General features: G+C 41.0%; 1 protein-coding gene and 1 long non-coding RNA gene across 8 annotated transcripts in view; one reads left to right on the top strand and one right to left on the bottom strand.

The window, feature by feature from the left end:
• The window catches only part of FSHR (follicle stimulating hormone receptor), a 179,343-nt gene that overhangs the window by 129,407 nt on the left and 30,900 nt on the right, over positions 1 to 19,036 (top strand). The gene's annotated exons all lie outside the window — the stretch shown is intronic.
• LOC112672047 (uncharacterized) overlaps positions 10,114 to 19,036 on the bottom strand; it is a 101,950-nt gene continuing 93,027 nt past the window's right edge. The window contains exon 3 of the long non-coding RNA XR_003144002.3: positions 10,114 to 10,499. This is a non-coding gene — a long non-coding RNA (uncharacterized LOC112672047). The remainder of the gene's footprint in view (positions 10,500 to 19,036) is intronic.

The following is a 19,036-nucleotide window of genomic DNA, read 5'->3' as shown; positions in this document are numbered from 1 at the left end:
GGGAGGTTTAAAGAGTGTTTTTATCTTTTGCAGACTCTTCTAGATTTGCAATTATCCCTAAGGGAGGCCACACATTAAGAGATTAGAGCTAACACAGGAATCTCCCTAAGGATTGGGAGCAGCCCCTGGAAGCCGGGAAATGCAGAGGACACTGGGCAGGGCAGGCAGGACAAGAACAGGAGGGAGGACGACACAAGAGAAGTCTAGTTATGAGATTCTGTGCTACTCTCAAGGTGGGGACCAGGTTGTCCTCATAGCTAAATCCCCAGATCAGGGCACAAAAAATGCACTCAACTCTGCATTTTTTTCTTTTAGAGGATGCTTGCTGTGCAGGTCTCATGCACCTGGTTTTTATCTCCCTCTAATCCTTGTTGAGGGACCCATTTTTTCCTTACTGCTCTCATTTACCTCATCTTTCTCTTTCACAATGTGTGTTCATAGGTTGTCAGCTAAGAACAAAAACATGCAAACACAGGCATGTTCTAGCAGAATGGCCCTGCTCCCAAACTCTTGACATGTCCCTCTGGTAAGATGTCCTCCCCAGGCATGAGTACAGAAGCAATGCAGCCCAGAGGACTCACCAGCCAGCAAGCAGATCAAGTGGCTCAGGGCTGGGAGCAATGAAGTGATGTGAGAGGTCACCATCTGATTCTGGTGTCAGAAAATCCAGAGTAAGGGCTGTGTTTAATTAATCTCTGGGCACCCACAGGGCACACAGGGTTTGCACATAGTAGGCCCTTAATGAAAATGCAGGTCTGAGTTTTAAACTGTCTGTATGGATAATGGAAGGGAAGCAGCTGCTGTTTTCAGAGGAATGTATTAGGACATTCCAGAGTGTGAACCCTGAAGTGACAAATGCTCTAAGGAAGAATATTTTCATCTCCAGTAGACATTACAAAAATGTTCTACTGGAGGGAGGAGCAAGATGGCGGAAGAGTAGGGTCTCCAAATCACCAGTCTCCACCAAACTACCTAGAAAACCTTCAAATTATCCTGAAAATCTATGAATTCGGCCTGAGATTTAAAGAGAGACCAGCTGGAATGCTACAGTGAGAAGAGTTCGCGCTTCTATCAAGGTAGGAAGACGGGGAAAAAGACATAAAGGAACAAAGGCCTCCAAGGGGGAGGGGCCCCGCGAGGAGCCGGGCTGAGGCCGGGGCGAGTGTCCCCAGGACAGGAGAGCCCCGTCCCGGAGGAGCAGGAGCTGCACCGACCTTCCCGGGGGAAAGGGGCTCGCAGGGAGTTGGAGCAGGACCCAGAAGGAAGGGGATGCCCTCGGGCTCCCGGGGACACTAACAGAGCAACTGCGCGCCCAGGAGAGTGCGCCGAGCTCCCTAAGGGCTGCAGCGCGCACGGCGGGACCCGGCGGGACCAGGAGCAGCTGAAGGGGCTCGGGCGGCGGCTCCGCGTAGGGGGCTGCGCGGCCCCGGGAGCAGCTCGGAGGGGCTCGGGCGGCGGCTCCGCGGAGGGGGTTGCGCGGCGGCGGCCCGGGAGCGCGAATCCACCAGCGCAGGCTCCGGAGCACAGGGCGCCGGGACACAGCCCAGGATCCCGCCTCCCCCGGGACAGGCAGAGGCCGGGAGGGCCCAGGACAGCAAGGACGCTCCTGCCCCAGCTGAGCAGATCAGCGGCCCCGCCCGGAGCCTCCAGGCCCTGCAGACGGAGTTCCTGCCGGAGCTGACTCCAGGTTTCCAGAGCTGCCCCGCCACTGGGGCTGTTCCTCCTGCGGCCTCACGGGGTAAACAACCCCCACCGAGCCCTGCACCAGGCAGGGGCACAGCGGCTCCCCCAACTGCTAACACCTGAAAACCAGCACAACAGGCCCCTCCCCCAGAAGATCAGCTAGACTGACAACTTCCAGGAGAAGCCAAGGGACTTAAAGTACACAGAATCAGAAGATACTCCCCTGTGGTTCTTTTTTTTTTTTTTTTTTTTTTGTTTTGTTTTTGTTTTTGTTTTTGTTTTGTTTTGCTTTTTGATTTGTTTCCTTCCCCCACCCCCTTTTTTTCTCCTTTCTTTTTCTTTCTCTTTTTCTTCTTTTTTTTTTTCTCGTTTTTTTTTCTTTTCTTCCCTTTTTTTTTCTCTCTTTTCTTTCCTTCTTTCTCTCCTCTCTTTTTCTCTTTTTCCCAATACAATTTGCTTTTGGCCACTCTGCACTGAGCAAAATGACTAGAAGGAAAACCTCACCTCAAAAGAAAGAATCAGAAACAGTCCTCTCTCCCACACAGTTACAAAATCTGGATTACAATTCAATGTCAGAAAGCCAATTCAGAAGCACTATTATACAGCTACTGGTGGCTCTAGAAAAAAGTATAAAGGACTCAAGAGACTTCATGACTGCAGAATTTAGAGCTAATCAGGCAGAAATTAAAAATCAATTGAATGAGATGCAATCCAAACTAGAAGTCCTAACGACGAGGGTTAACGAGGTGGAAGAACGAGTGAGTGACATAGAAGACAAGTTGATAGCAAAGAGGGAAACTGAGGAAAAAAGAGACAAACAATTAAAAGACCATGAAGATAGATTAAGGGAAATAAACGACAGCCTGAGGAAGAAAAACCTACGTTTAATTGGGGTTCCCGAGGGCGCCGAAAGGGACAGAGGGCCAGAATATGTATTTGAACAAATTCTAGCTGAAAACTTTCCTAATCTGGGAAGGGAAACAGGCATTCAGATCCAGGAAATAGAGAGATCCCCCCCTAAAATCAATAAAAACCGTTCAACACCTCGACATTTAATTGTGAAGCTTGCAAATTCCAAAGATAAGGAGAAGATCCTTAAAGCAGCAAGAGACAAGAAATCCCTGACTTTTATGGGGAGGAGTATTAGGGTAACAGCAGACCTCTCCACAGAGACCTGGCAGGCCAGAAAGGGCTGGCAGGATATATTCAGGGTCCTAAAGGAGAAGAACATGCAACCAAGAATACTTTATCCAGCAAGGCTCTCATTCAAAATGGAAGGAGAGATAAAGAGCTTCCAAGACAGGCAGCAACTAAAAGAATATGTGACCTCCAAACCAGCTCTGCAAGAAATTTTAAGGGGGACTCTTAAAATTCCCCTTTAAGAAGAAGTTCAGTGGAACAGTCCACAAAAACAAAGACTGAATAGATATCATGATGACACTAAACTCATATCTCTCAATAGTAACTCTGAATGTGAACGGGCTTAATGACCCCATCAAAAGGCGCAGGGTTTCAGACTGGATAAAAAAGCAGGACCCATCTATTTGCTGTCTACAAGAGACTCATTTTAGACAGAAGGACACCTACAGCCTGAAAATAAAAGGTTGGAGAACCATTTACCATTCGAATGGTCCTCAAAAGAAAGCAGGGGTAGCCATCCTTATATCAGATAAACTAAAATTTACCCCAAAGACTGTAGTGAGAGATGAAGAGGGACACTATATCATACTTAAAGGATCTATTCAACAAGAGGACTTAACAATCCTCAATATATATGCTCCGAATGTGGGAGCTGCCAAATATATAAATCAATTATTAACCAAAGTGAAGAAATACTTAGATAATAATACACTTATACTTGGTGACTTCAATCTAGCTCTTTCTACCCTCGATAGGTCTTCTAAGCACAACATCTCCAAAGAAACGAGAGCTTTAAATGATACACTGGACCAGATGGATTTCACAGATATCTACAGAACTTTACATCCAAACTCAACCGAATACACATTCTTCTCAAGCGCACATGGAACTTTCTCCAGAATAGACCACATATTGGGTCACAAATCGGGTCTGAACCGATACCAAAAGATTGGGATTGTCCCCTGCATATTCTCGGACCATAATGCCTTGAAATTAGAACTAAATCACAACAAGAAGTTTGGAAGGACCTCAAACACATGGAGGTTAAGGACCATCCTGCTAAAAGATAAAAGGGTCAACCAGGAAATTAAGGAAGAATTAAAAAGATTCATGGAAACTAATGAGAATGAAGATACAACCGTTCAAAATCTTTGGGATGCAGCAAAAGCAGTCCTAAGGGGGAAATACATCGCAATACAAGCATCCATTCAAAAACTGGAAAGAACTCAAATACAAAAGCTAACCTTACACATAAAGGAGCTAGAGAAAAAACAGCAAATAGATCCTACACCCAAGAGAAGAAGGGAGTTAATAAAGATTCGAGCAGAACTCAACGAAATCGAGACCAGAAGAACTGTGGAACAGATCAACAGAACCAGGAGTTGGTTCTTTGAAAGAATTAATAAGATAGATAAACCATTAGCCAGCCTTATTAAAAAGAAGAACGAGAAGACTCAAATTAATAAAATCATGAATGAGAAAGGAGAGATCACTACCAACACCAAGGAAATACAAACGATTTTAAAAACATATTATGAACAGCTATACGCCAATAAATTAAGCAATCTAGAAGAAATGGACGCATTCCTGGAAAGCCACAAACTACCAAAACTGGAACAGGAAGAAATAGAAAACCTGAACAGGCCAATAACCAGGGAGGAAATTGAAGCAGTCATCAAAAACCTCCCAAGACACAAGAGTCCAGGGCCAGATGGCTTCCCAGGAGAATTTTATCAAACGTTTAAAGAAGAAATCATACCTATTCTCCTAAAGCTGTTTGGAAAGATAGAAAGAGATGGAGTACTTCCAAATTCGTTCTATGAAGCCAGCATCACCTTAATTCCAAAGCCAGACAAAGACCCCGCCAAAAAGGAGAATTACAGACCAATATCCCTGATGAACATGGATGCAAAAATTCTCAACAAGATACTGGCCAATAGGATCCAACAGTACATTAAGAAAATTATTCACCATGACCAAGTAGGATTTATCCCTGGGACACAAGGCTGGTTCAACACCCGTAAAACAATCAATGTGATTCATCATATCAGCAAGAGAAAAACCAAGAACCATATGATCCTCTCATTGGATGCAGAGAAAGCATTTGACAAAATACAGCATCCATTCCTGATCAAAACTCTTCAGAGTGTAGGGATAGAGGGAACATTCCTCGACATCTTAAAAGCCATCTACGAAAAGCCCACAGCAAATATCATTCTCAATGGGGAAGCACTGGGAGCCTTTCCCCTAAGATCAGGAACAAGACAGGGATGTCCACTCTCACCACTGCTATTCAACATAGTACTGGAAGTCCTAGCCTCAGCAATCAGACAACAAAAAGACATTAAAGGCATTCAAATTGGCAAAGAAGAAGTCAAACTCTCCCTCTTCGCCGATGACATGATACTGTACATAGAAAACCCAAAAGTCTCCACCCCAAGATTGCTAGAACTCATACAGCAATTCGGTAGCGTGGCAGGATACAAAATCAATGCCCAGAAGTCAGTGGCATTTCTATACACTAACAATGAGACTGAAGAAAGAGAAATTAAGGAGTCAATCCCATTTACAATTGCACCCAAAAGCATAAGATACCTAGGAATAAACCTCACCAAAGATGTAAAGGATCTATACCCTCAAAACTATAGAACACTTCTGAAAGAAATTGAGGAAGACACAAAGAGATGGAAAAATATTCCATGCTCATGGATTGGCAGAATTAATATTGTGAAAATGTCAATGTTACCCAGGGCAATATACACGTTTAATGCAATCCCTATCAAAATACCATGGACTTTCTTCAGAGAGTTAGAACAAATTATTTTAAGATTTGTGTGGAATCAGAAAAGACCCCGAATAGCCAGGGGAATTTTAAAAAAGAAAACCATATCTGGGGGCATCACAATGCCAGATTTCAGGTTGTACTACAAAGCTGTGGTCATCAAGACAGTGTGGTACTGGCACAAAAACAGACACATAGATCAGTGGAACAGAATAGAGAATCCAGAAGTGGACCCTGAACTTTATGAGCAACTAATATTCGATAAAGGAGGAAAGACTATCCATTGGAAGAAAGACAGTCTCTTCAATAAATGGTGCTGGGAAAATTGGACATCCACATGCAGAAGAATGAAACTAGACCACTCTCTTTCACCATACACAAAGATAAACTCAAAATGGATGAAAGATCTAAATGTGAGACAAGATTCCATCAAAATCCTAGAGAAGAACACAGGCAACACCCTTTTTGAACTCGGCCATAGTAACTTCTTGCAAGATACATCCACGAAGGCAAAAGAAACAAAAGCAAAAATGAACTATTGGGACTTCATCAAGATAAGAAGCTTTTGCACAGCAAAGGATACAGTCAACAAAACTCAAAGACAACCTACAGAATGGGAGAAGATATTTGCAAATGACATATCAGATAAAGGGCTAGTTTCCAAGATCTATAAAGAACTTATTAAACTCAACACCAAAGAAACAAACAATCCAATCATGAAATGGGCAAAAGACATGAACAGAAATCTCACAGAGGAAGACATAGACATGGCCAACATGCATATGAGAAAATGCTCTGCATCACTTGCCATCAGGGAAATACAAATGAAAACTACAATGAGATACCACCTCACACCAGTGAGAATGGGGAAAATTAACAAGGCAGGAAACAACAAATGTTGGAGAGGATGCGGAGAAAAGGGAACCCTCTTACACTGTTGGTGGGAATGTGAACTGGTGCAGCCACTCTGGAAAACTGTGTGGAGGTTCCTCAAAGAGTTAAAAATATACCTGCCCTACGACCCAGCAATTGCACTGTTGGGGATTTACCCCAAAGATACAAATGCAATGAAACGCCGGGACACCTGCACCCCGATGTTTCTAGCAGCAATGGCCACGATAGCCAAACTGTGGAAGGAGCCTCGGTGTCCAACGAAAGATGAATGGATAAAGAAGATGTGGTTTATGTATACAATGGAATATTACTCAGCTATTAGAAATGACAAATACCCACCATTTGCTTCAACGTGGATGGAACTGGAGGGTATTATGCTGAGTGAAGTAAGTCAGTCAGAGAAGGACAAACATTATATGTTCTCATTCATTTGGGGAATATAAATAATAGTGAAAGGGAAAATAAGGGAAGGGAGAAGAAATGTGTGGGAAATATCAGAAAGGGAGACAGAACATAAAGACTGCTAACTCTGGGAAACGAACTAGGGGTGGTAGAAGGGGAGGAGGGCGGGGGGTGGGAGTGAATGGGTGACGGGCACTGGGTGTTATTCTGTATGTTAGTAAATTGAACACCAATAAAAAATAAATTAAAAAAAAAAATGTTCTACTGTGGTTTAATCATGCGTTTACCCATTGCAAACACCCTGCAAAAAATGTTGCATTCAAGTAGTGGGGAGCTCCTCCTTTACCAGTCTGGGTTTTAAAGATAGCGGTGCAAGGAAGAGAGCAGGATATTTGGTGGACTGCAGGGAAGAAATCAGGTGAGCCTCCTAATAAAGATCACCCATCAAGGTCGCTCTGGACAAGGAACAAACCACAGGAGCCAAGTGAACACAGATTCACTTGCCAAGACACCAAGAAGAGCCACAGACCCATGTTCCAGCCTGGGTCCTGCCAGTGAGAACCTGTAAGCAAGCAACCAGACCCTTCTGAGCCTTAAACACAAGGAAGAGCAAAACAATGTTCCTCTCTCTGTCTAAAAGCTGTTGAGAAGAAGGAAAAGAAAGGGAGAAGATGAAACAGGGTATAGGATTGCTTTTAAAGCTTAAAGCAGCAACAAGAGCAAGACTTGCTTACTTGAAGAGGCCCTTATGGACGGTATGGGGGTGGGTAACAGGAATCCTAACTTAAAAAGCGCTTGCACTTGGTATTAAATAATACAGTCTTACAAAAGCCCTGTGAGATATTTTGATAGTTCCATTTTACGGGTCGTAAATTTGAGGTTCACAGATGATGACTGAATTGCCAAAACTCACAAAATGGGATTACAAAATGATAGGGGGACACAAGAAATAGGGATAGTGATACTTATTGAACACCTATTCATCTCATCTTCCCACCTCTCAAAAATAGTATGCATGAATTTTTCCCAATTTACAAATGAGGATTTCAAAACTCAGAGATTAGGTACTTGATAGAACAGAAGCCAGGAATGTCTGACTCCAGCCCAGTTCATCCCACTTTCTGGCACACCACGGCGGGGAAGGTGTAGAGCATGGATGAAGCCAACAGAACATACTCAGTGTTCTGAGCACAACACTGACACCTTATTAATGTTTGCCATTTGGAACTTGTGATCATCTACTCAGGCTAAGTTGAAGTGTACCTAAGAAATAGCTTCCTAAATAATTAATGTTAGAAATGAGTTGCAAGGAAGGGTGCAAACTGTTTAAAATATTAACTCTTTTGCGACTCCCCTATGCATTTTAATAGTAACTGCTTGCCACAAATCGGTAGTTTGAATAAAATTATTCTTACATTGGCATCTAAGAAGGTCCCAAAAGCTTTTCATTTGGCAATGCTTTGTTGGCAGTGAATCTAACCTAGAGAGATCTTTAGATTTTAAAAGTCCTCATGTAGCCAATGTGCTATAGTGGAAAGAACATCACAGTAAAGGCAAAGGAGCCAGAGTGCCATGTTCACCTGCCATTTCTTCTGCTTTCTAGCAGACAAGTCGAGGAAACAACTTTTGAAAGTTTCAGTTATCTATAGAATGTAGCTAATAAGACTACCTTTTTTTTCTAGAGTGTGGGCAGGACTAAAGGACTTCAATACAGGAAGGCCTTTACAACGTTGCCTAACACTTATTAAGGTAGTTGCTAAGTTTTAACCACGATTCTTTCTGGTTTGAATCTAGAAATACGAGTGTTTTTGGTCTTTTGGGGGTTTCTCGGAGGAGGATTGTTTTTGTTTGTTTGTTTGTTTGTTTGTTTTTTAAGTGATGACTTTTTCTTGTAATTTTTTTTTAAAGATTTTGTTTATTTATTCATGAGACACAGAGAGAGAGAGAGAGAGACAGACCGAGAGACAGAGACACGGGCAGAGGGAGAAGCAGGCTCCATGCAGGGAGCCTGATGTGGGACTCGATCTCGGGTTTCCAGGACCAGGCCATGGGCTGAAGGCGGCGCTAAACTGCTGAGCCACCAGGGCTGCCCTTGTTTCTTTTTTATACTGTGAGCGCTGCCTCCCTTATCTCTAAGACAAGAATCATAATTATGCTCATCTCAGAAACTCACTGTCAAGTCAAACGAGATAACATGCATTAGCTTTGTCAATCATATATGCTACATAAGTATAAGGCAAAGATCTTTTCCAGTCCGTCCTCTGAGAGAAGTCTGGGTCAGAACTGTGACTGCATAACCCGCCCTTAGGACTTCTGTTACTTCCCAAATAGCAGTCCTCTGGTCTATTGCTACTTTAGCCAGCCTCTCACTTGGCCCAAGTCAGAAACTGGTCACTATGTCCTCCAAGTAGGAGGAGACTGCTAAGAAACCTGCAACATGGTCTTCAAGTCATTTTCTCAACCTACGTGAAGCAGCAGGCAACGTCCACAGTTCCTCATAGAGAGGGCTGGGAAGGGTATATTCACAATCATCCCCAGAAACCCTTCTCATAAGATCTCTACAGCATTTTCCTGTTCAATTTTCATGAGAAGCTAAGAACCAAGCAACCAGAATGTAGCATCTCTCATCCCTTGGTATCTCAGGCAAAACCAGCTTGGATATCCTCTTACACTGAAATATGCCCTTACCACGGATACAAAGCTCTAAATTAAAACTACAAATAACATCAACAGTGAGAGCTAGCTGCACATTAGCCTGTCATAAACTTTAATTTTTTACATGCAGGCCTGTTTTGTCTAATATTTATCTTCAGTTTAGTTCCCTTGATTCAGTTTGCCACTAGACCACATGATTTCTTTCTATCCAGATATGGTTATGTGTAAAGGTCAATTGTTGAGCTGAGAGCAAGAATCTTATTCTGGGGCTAACATATTCTAAACAATTGCAGAAGAGTTATTCAGTCTCTTACCCTACCTCGCAAGGTGATAATCTAAAGAGGGCACCCTCAGAGCTCTAAAGATGGAAGCAGAAAGTGAGCCAAACTTCACTAGACACAATGATCCCTCGTTGGGTTCAGCTAACTTGCTAGAGTGGCTTATCAAACTCAGAGAAACATTTTTCTTACTAGATTACCAGCTTATTAGAAAGAAATAGAACTCAGGAGATGCATAGGGCAAGGGTAAGGAAAAGATTCAAAGCTTATATGCCCACCACTCTCCCCAAATCTCCACATGTTCACCAACCCAGAAGTTCTGCACAAGGAGGGGGGACAAGCATGAAATATTTATTATAAATTACAGTCACACCACTCATGAAGAAACCCTTCCGGGCATTTAGTTGGACACCTCTACAGAGGTAAAGAACCAAGTGTTTAGTGATACAGTCCATTCATTCCTCTGTGGGTAACTTTCATAATGAATGACTATCAGTCATTATGCTAAGCCTGATAATGTTAACAGCACAAACTTTTAGAGTCAGAAAGATGTGAATTCAACCTTTCGCTCTGCCTTCCTTATGTGCGGCTTTGTGAAACTTACTGGAGCTCTATCAGCTGAGCCTCCTCCGTTCTGATATGAGGATGGTAATGATACCTGTCTCCTAAGGTAGAAAAGAGGAATAAATAAAACAATCGATGTTAAGTGCTTAGTGTGGTGCCTGGTGCATAGGAAATGTTCAATAAATGTTGACCATTATGATTATTAATCCTATACCTATGTAGAGCAACACAACACAAATCTATTACCATTTCCACCTGACAGCCCTTCAGAATTACAGGCTTCTCTTCCCAAGCAAAATATCCTATACATTGGACAATATGGTCTTGATTCTTCACCCCATCGGGGAGAAAATAAAAAGCAAGGACACATCCTTATTGCCTTAATGTGTACATTACTAAATATACACAAAAAATACTTTAGATCATGAAACAAAGATGAATAAATGACATGCTTTTATATTTACATCTTGTCTCATTGCATAACATTTTATATGGCACAAAAAGCCTATCTGCTCTAATTATAATAAAAATATTTGAGAGAAAGCAATGTCATAGGATGTGCTTCGTTATTTTTTAATCTTTAGTTTAACACTGGAAAAACAGCGTCAGTGGCTGTTAAATCTGATAACAAATATCATGAAAAAAAGTAGATCGCATGGAAGACAAGTCTATAGCTACACTCCCTGAGTCATCATACTCAGTGGTTCAACCCTACACTTTTACACTAATGTGTTTATGAAATTCAGCTAGTAAATTTTCTTTCCTACTGTCAATCAGATGTTCCTACGAACTACCTGGAAGATATTGCAGTTTTATACTTTCAGTGAGTGTGCTCAAAATCCAATGAAAAAACTCAAACAGGTTAGAAAGTTGTATTTCCATTTTTTTAAATGTGTAATATGAGAGTTTTCATGAATGATGACAGGCATTATTTTCAATAATAAATTAACTATTTCTATTCTTTTCTTCTAAATGGTCTCTACATATCATAGATTTCTTTCAAATGCATTGTTTTCCTCCTCATTATTAATACATCACCTTTCCCTTAGAGAGACAAATCAAATGTCTCTAATTTAAAAAATTATCTGCTCTGTATCATTATTTCTGAAGTCATTTGTTATCACAGAAAATAGCAACCAATTTGGATCACTTGTATTTTGGTTAAAAATGTCTAAGCCTTCAATTTTGTCAACTCTTCTCGGTAATTTTCCTTGAGATGACCAACAAACCTCTAGATAATAATATAATCAGGACCCAGAAACTAAACTGAACCAGAAAGGCAAGAAGATTGACTCAGGCACATTTACCATAAGTAGCCAAAGGAATTTAGAGAAAGGGGGCAAGAAGAATCTGGGAAATTAGCTGTGGCTTTCTGGTGTTGCAAAAGAGCACAAGGAGCCTTGGGCAGCAGATAACAGATGAGCCTGCTCTGGTGTCATGGACATCCCATAGGGACAACATTGTCCCACAGGGACAACACTGATCTGGCTGGATGTGCAAATGGCATTTCAGTACCCAAGAGAACTAGAAAAAAGCAAGACATGGTCCAGGTCCTAGGGGAACTTGGAAATCATGCAGGGTCTCCATTCAACTGGAATACAAGGCTGGAGCAAGACCAAGAATGGTCCCTGAACACAGTGCTAAACTTTCCTGTAGGTATATCTTATCATTTCCCTGGGTACAAGAGGAAGGATCAGAGTCCTAGAGACTCCAACTAATGCTCTTAAGGCCACACATCTTAAAAAGTGTTATAGGCAAGACTGGAATCCAGATCCTCTAGCATTGGAGATGCTAGTTTCAAAACCTTTGCTCTATGCCCTAAGAATAGGACCAGAGCCTGATTATTAAGGTCAAAACAGAATATACAGCCACATTAACAGGGCTGAGCTCTTTAAAATCATGCAGTTGGGCTCATTAAATTCCCCCCTTATTGCTAAGGAGTCTATTTTCCATTGAGGTGAGCTTACGCTGAATATGAGTTAAATGGACCCGGTTTCAAAGGTATGAGATGAGAGAGGCGGGAAACTAGGCTTTCTCTGTCTCATGTAATTCCTTACACAAAGTCATTGTACAGAGAAACTGAGGCTCTAAAAAATCAAGTGAGTTATTCAGTATCATCCAGCTGGTAAGAGGAAAGGCATGCAAGCCCAGGATATGTAATCTTAAGTACAAATCCCTTTTCATTGTACCACAACTTCTTACACACTGCCATCTAACTCCAAGATGGTGGGATTCTACATCTTAACCAATCTTTATTTAGTGATTCAGAGTACACATTAGCTAGCATCTCATATAGTGCTGACGTATGTAAAGATACAAATTCCCAATTGGTAAGGGTCTGCATTTAGTAGAAATGTCAGCATCAGTGAGCTCAAGGTACGAAGTCTTTTCACATATTAAGCACAGACTACTCTCCTTGTCCATCATTGGATAACTATCTTCCCTCAGAGTGGTCAGGAGAAAGAAGTTCATTTCATCTAGGAGATTAAAGAATGCAATTAAAAATATAAAAGGGGGGATCCCTGGGTGGCGCAGTGGTTTAGCGCCAGCCTTTGGCCCAGGGTGTGATCCTGGAGACCCAAGATCGAATCCCACATCAGCCCCTGGTGCATGGAGCCTGCTTCTCCCTCTGCCTATGTCTCTGCCTCTCTCTCTCTCTCTCTGTGACTATCATAAATAAATAAATAAAAATTTTAAAAAGCTTTAAAAAAATATAAAAGGGGGTGTAAGACTCAAATTAGGTGCAAACAAATTCTCTATCTTGGAAAACCAATTAGAAGGTAGAAAAAAGAGTTCAAGTTCAAACACTCAGCCTTAACTTCTAGAAAATGTGCTTTGGCAAAAATTAAAGACCCTCAACCTGAACACAAAATTGACAGTATACCCTTCCTAAATTCAATTTGCCTAAACCATCTCAATGGGCCCTCCAGTCCCTGACATGAACTCTGTTTCAGCCTCAGTTCACAAATTAAAAGAGCTGATTCGCACAGCCTTAGAATTGCTATCATTCCCTGCCATAGTGGATTTGAGGTGGAATAAAGAACTGCATTCTTGGTTAGCATGTGTGATGGAGAGGGTTTTTCCTTCCTGACTTTTCTCAGTTCAGTGAGTTATGCGTAGGGTTTGTTCTGACCACTACTATTAAGCTCCATTTTTATGGGATAGTGAAAACATTGGCCACCTCTGCTCAGAGAGTCCTCAAGTCTTACTTCCCCTTTCAGCACCTTAAATTGACTTCCAGTCACTTACCCATCAAGTCCACATTCCCCTACGTAGTTGGAAAGGTCCTTGAGACACTGCCTCCTCCTTCACCTTCAGTTTCATCTTCCTCTGTCCCCCCATACTCCTCCTGTGGTCAAGCTACTTGCATTCACTTCTCTTGTTCAGGCCAATAAAGGTCTATACTCACTCAGAAATCTAGTTTTCTTTCCTTCCAACAAGAAGTCTTCCCTGACTGTTCAATCCACATTGTTCTCTCCTCCTCTGAACTTTTAAGATGCACAATAAATAACATACAGTTTAGCACTAGACCAGTCTGAGTATTTCATCTGTACTAGCCTGAACTCAATTCACCTGCAAGCTCTCTGAAGCCAGGGGATGGTCTTCGGTGTCCTCTCTTTGATGGGACAGAGGTTGTATGGAAGGAAGGCATATGGTCCAAAAGAATGCAAGTAAGAAAATATACAGTGTTAGAGTAAACAACTTACCAGCACTCTTAAAGATTAATAGAAGCATTAATGATGTTTACAACAATGAATCTGAGAGCTGTGAGGTCACTTGTTCATAAAAGGCAACTACAGTGCTTGTTTGGCAGCATGTCTACTAAAAAGCAAGTGTATTATTTTGTTACATGACAGCACATAGTGGGAATTGTTCCCAGCAATAGAAGGGACCTCACTAAGTTTAACCTGACAGAAACAGTGCCCATTTTCATTACTGTAACCTAAAGATTAGCAACAGTTTGGCATAAAAGGTGTTAACACCTGCTCAGAATGTGAAACTTGCTGTTGAGAGGGGATAACTGTAAGCTTCTCTTTAGAAGATCCTTTTGCAGAACTTAAATTTGCTGACATTTTACCCTCAGGCCCTACCTGTTTTCCAAGATAAACCACAGTTGAGTGAATCAAAATAATTTTGCAGCAGTCATTTGACCAAAGCAAACCCATTGAGACACAGAGCTCCTAGGTAATTACCCACTTCCAGCCTCCATCAGACATGAATTTATTGATCAAAGGGGAAAAATGAATTGAAAACTAAGTGTTCATCTGAACTCCATTTCCTGAGTTATTCTGGGGTTATGGAGAGTCTTAGCTATGGAGTTATCACCAACAATCCATCTCACTAGATGGTCACTAGATCTTCTTAAGTGTCTTAAACCTAGCACTACTGGAATCATTTTAGCCATTTTGCTGTGTATTTTCTATAAAAACCAAGGATTTCAATGTGCAACTATAGACATTTATAGATATCCCTTAAGTATTGTGGCTTCAGAAGCTCATGCTATTGATATTAAATAATGTACCATTCTCACTGACAATCAAATTCTTCCCTCATTCAATATTGTAAAAGTCATACTCATTCATTAAGAGAGTGAGCCAGGTTGCTGTCCATATAATGTCAAATCCATTAGGTGTCATGAACACGGGTAGTGAATGATTTCTTTTATGTGCTTATCTCTTGACAGCACGTAGCATATTACGTGGCCTGATAAACATCAAGCATATTATATGTGCCAACCACTGTGCCAACATTGAGTCTTCAGGAAAAATATGATTTTTGCATTCATGCCATTTATAATCTAGTTGAAGAAACTGATAATAAACACAAAATGTATATTTTAGAATTTTGATGGTTGCTATAAAGAAAAAATGCTAAAGACAACATGAATATACTGGGAAGAAATCAGGGGCCTTAATTTCAATTGGCAGTCAGGGAGCTCTTCACTAAAAAAATGATATTTGCAACTGACCCCTGAAGTATCAGTTGAGGGGGACCAAGTAAGGAGTGGGTGGTGAGCCTTCCATATAGAGCCTGGGAACAGGGTCTTCCTGGAAACAGGGAAGAATTTAGAATATCTGAGGAACTGAATGAAAGCCACTGGTGCTAAAGTGTATTGGGAGGATGGAATGAAATAAGTAAGGTCCAAGAGTAGGTACTAAGAAATATAAATTCTATAATGGAAATGAACTAAAGAAAAGCAGAAGACTAAAGCAATCTTATTTACATTCATTTAAAAAAAAAAAAAAGAATGCTCTGGATGCTGTATGAAGGATGGGTTAGAAAAGGACTAGGGCACCTGGGTGACTCAGTGGTTGAATGTCTGTCTTTGACTCAGGTCATGATCCCGGGTTCCTGGGATTGAGTCCCATATTGGGGCCCCTGCTGGGAGCCTGCTTCTCCCTCTGCCTATGCCTCTGCCTCTCATGAATAAATAAAATCTTTAAAGGAAAGAAAAAGAAAAGGACAAGACTATGCGTATGGAAGCAGGAGCCTATTACAGAGATCTAAAGGAAAGAGAGTGGTGGTTTGTCCTAGAATGGTATTGGTAATGATGGAAGAAACTGTATGAAATCAAGAAATCTTTTGGAAATGAAATTAAAGAGGAGTTTGAGATGCATTGATATTTGGGAATGATGGTGAAGAAAATCAAGTTTAACTGTCACATTTGTAATAAACAATTGACAGATAGTAGGGCTATTTATGAGGAAGAATTGAGGAGTAGTTTGGCAGAAGGGGTGAGGGAACATAGTTTGTTATGTCAAATGAGACATTTAGAAGAATATATAAAGTAAACTTTAATTGGAGATAAACTATAGCTGTCAGAAGTCAAGTATGAACCTATGAATTGTCACCATACTGATAGAACTTAAATCCATGGGAAATAAGATTTTCTAACAAGATTATAAAGAAAAAAGACAAACGGCTCAGAGTAAAGATCAAAGAGGAGGAGTCAAAAAGTAAAATAAAAAGGAGTAAGAGGAAGAACAAGGGAGAGTGAGAAATGCTAGAAACTAACAGAAAGGGAGATTGGCAAAGAGTATTGAATTCTCCTAAAAGATGTTTAAAGAATGAGAATTTAAATCGCTCATTAGATTTATCAGTTATGGATTGATGCATTTGGCACACGACAAAGTCGTTTTGGTGGAGAGATGTGGCATGAAAAAACTTGGAGGTGGTTGAAGAGAAATGGGATACAAGAAAATTAAAGACAATAGATGCAGAGAACTCTTTCTAGATACTTTACAGTAAAGGAAGGAAGAGAAACAGGGCAAGCTGGGCGGCAACTGGAGACAGATTTGGAGCAAAGGGTAATAGCAACCATCAGGGAATCTATGTAAATGTGAGATTCAGTGCAAGCTGGTATTTGTCTAAGCCTAGGTGCTCTAAAACATGCCTGAGGAAGGACTTATATATGAGTACTTTGTTTTTATGCCCAAACCCAAGGAAAGAGATTGGATGACTAAGGACAAGAAAACAAAGTGGGAAAGCCAATTCAGGAATTTATTATTGGTTCATCATCACCAGGAAATTGGGGTTCAGTCATGCTAGAGTCTCTCTTAAGTATCATTTAGAATATATTCAGAATTCTTCACCCAAAGAATGGAAGAGGGGAGTTCACCAGTGGTCAAAAGTTGCCCTATGGGGTGTTATTAACTCCCTTGCACTTCCTGATTCATACATGCCTCTGAATGGTAGAACAGATTCCTTTAAGTGTTGCACTCAGAGGTGGCAGAGAAGCCCAGGGCAGAAAAATGAGACAATCAGTATAGCTGCAACCAGTATCTGCCAAGTTAAGTCTGTAGGTAGCTAGTTGCTATGGTAACGGCTAAAGTAAAAGATGGACCAAGAAGATGTGAAGCAGGGCACAAAGGTGTCTGAGAGAATACCTACCCTGATATTCATGCACTCCACATCCTTTCCAGTCTGGAGAGATAAAATGTGTTGTGTCTAGTTCATGACAGAGTTGGCACATAGGTTCTACTGATTCCTGGCCTCCAGACTTCCCTGCCTCTGTTTAAGATTAATTACTCCAGATAGCAGTGATATCGGACAAGTAAATTAACTGAATAAGGATTTTTATACATTCTTGGTGACAGATTCAAGAAATGTTTTAGAAACATCAACCAATTAACTCATTATTTTATGAGCACATACTACATTCTAAATCTGCACATAGTATAGATTGTCAGGGAATATTAAATATGGTCCTTGCTTTGTTATCTCATTAGGGCAATAGTACATAGACACATGAGATCTAAAAATAGCAGAAGAATGGGTATGATTAAATAACAAATGTGGAATAGGGTTGTGTCAAGCTAGTATATACTTATCTATGGCAAGGTTTCTGTGTAGCTGGAGTAGAATCCCAAAGATTATGGAAAGTAACTTTGTTTTGGTAGAAACATCAAACACCCAGTATTAGCAGACACTATATCTGGGTAGACAAACTAGAGGGGACTTTTACTTTCTTCTGTAAATGTTTCCATGTTTTCCATAATTCCCACAATAAACATGTATTGCTTTTATATTCAAAGAGTATTTTTAACATAACCAAAGGATGTGGAACAACTAGAACTCTCATACATTGCTGATGGCAATGCATAATGGTGCAGCCACTTTGGAAAACAGTTTGGCAGTTTCTAGTAAAGTTAAACATATACTTACCATACAACCTAGAAATCCTACTCATAGGTATTTATCCAAGAAAAAGAAAAACCTCTCTCTCCCCCTCTCTTACATGCACATGTTCATGCATGTGTGCACACACACCACCAACCACCACAGATGTTTAAAGCAGCTTTTTAAAACTATCACAAAAACTGGAAACTGGAAACCTACATGTCCTTCAACTGGTGAATGGATAATGCATTGGAATACTACTCAGCAATAAAAGAGAAAAGCAATTAAACTACTGATATACACAATATAATGGAAGAATCTCAAACACATTATACTTTGTGAAAGAAGCCAGGTTCAGGAAGTTGCATAATATATAATTCCATTGATATAATATTTTGGAAAAGGTAAAATTAAAAGAACAGGAACTGATCAAAACAGAAGAAGACCATATCAAGGGTTGTTGGGTAATCAAAAGAATTGACCAAGATGGAATCTATGTGGATCATTGAGAACCAAAGGGGAACAAAACATCTGAGAGTCATTAGAGAAGCCATGAGCAGGATTCATGGACTCTGAATATGGAGGCAAAGATACCACAGTCTACTCTAGAATCATAAACCCAAAACGATACATGATTTTGCACAATGATGACTGTACCAGTGAAGATTCTTTAGATTGCAAGTGGCCAAGACCAACTCTGGCTTAGGTAAGCCACATAGAAAAAAAGAATGGTGATGAGGGCAGCCTGGGTGGCTCAGCAGGGGTGGCCCGGGTGGCTCAGTGGTTTAGCGCCACCTTCGGCCCAGGGCCTGATCCTGGGGACCCAGGATTGAGTCCCATGTCCGGCTCCCTGCATGGAGCCTGCTTCTTCTTCTGTCTCTGCCTCTCTTTCTCTGTGTCTCTCGTGGATAAATAAATATTTTTTTAAAAAGGCAACCTTAAAAAAAAATGGTGATGAGGAGATATTAGAAGTATTCTGAGTAGCTCACAAGACAAAAGGAAATGCTGAGGATCAGAG

Source organism: Canis lupus, chromosome 10 (assembly GCF_003254725.2).
Source record: "Canis lupus dingo isolate Sandy chromosome 10, ASM325472v2, whole genome shotgun sequence".
In the NCBI taxonomy this organism is placed as follows: domain Eukaryota; kingdom Metazoa; phylum Chordata; class Mammalia; order Carnivora; family Canidae; genus Canis; species Canis lupus.
This window is presented reverse-complemented; position numbering and strand designations above follow the sequence as displayed.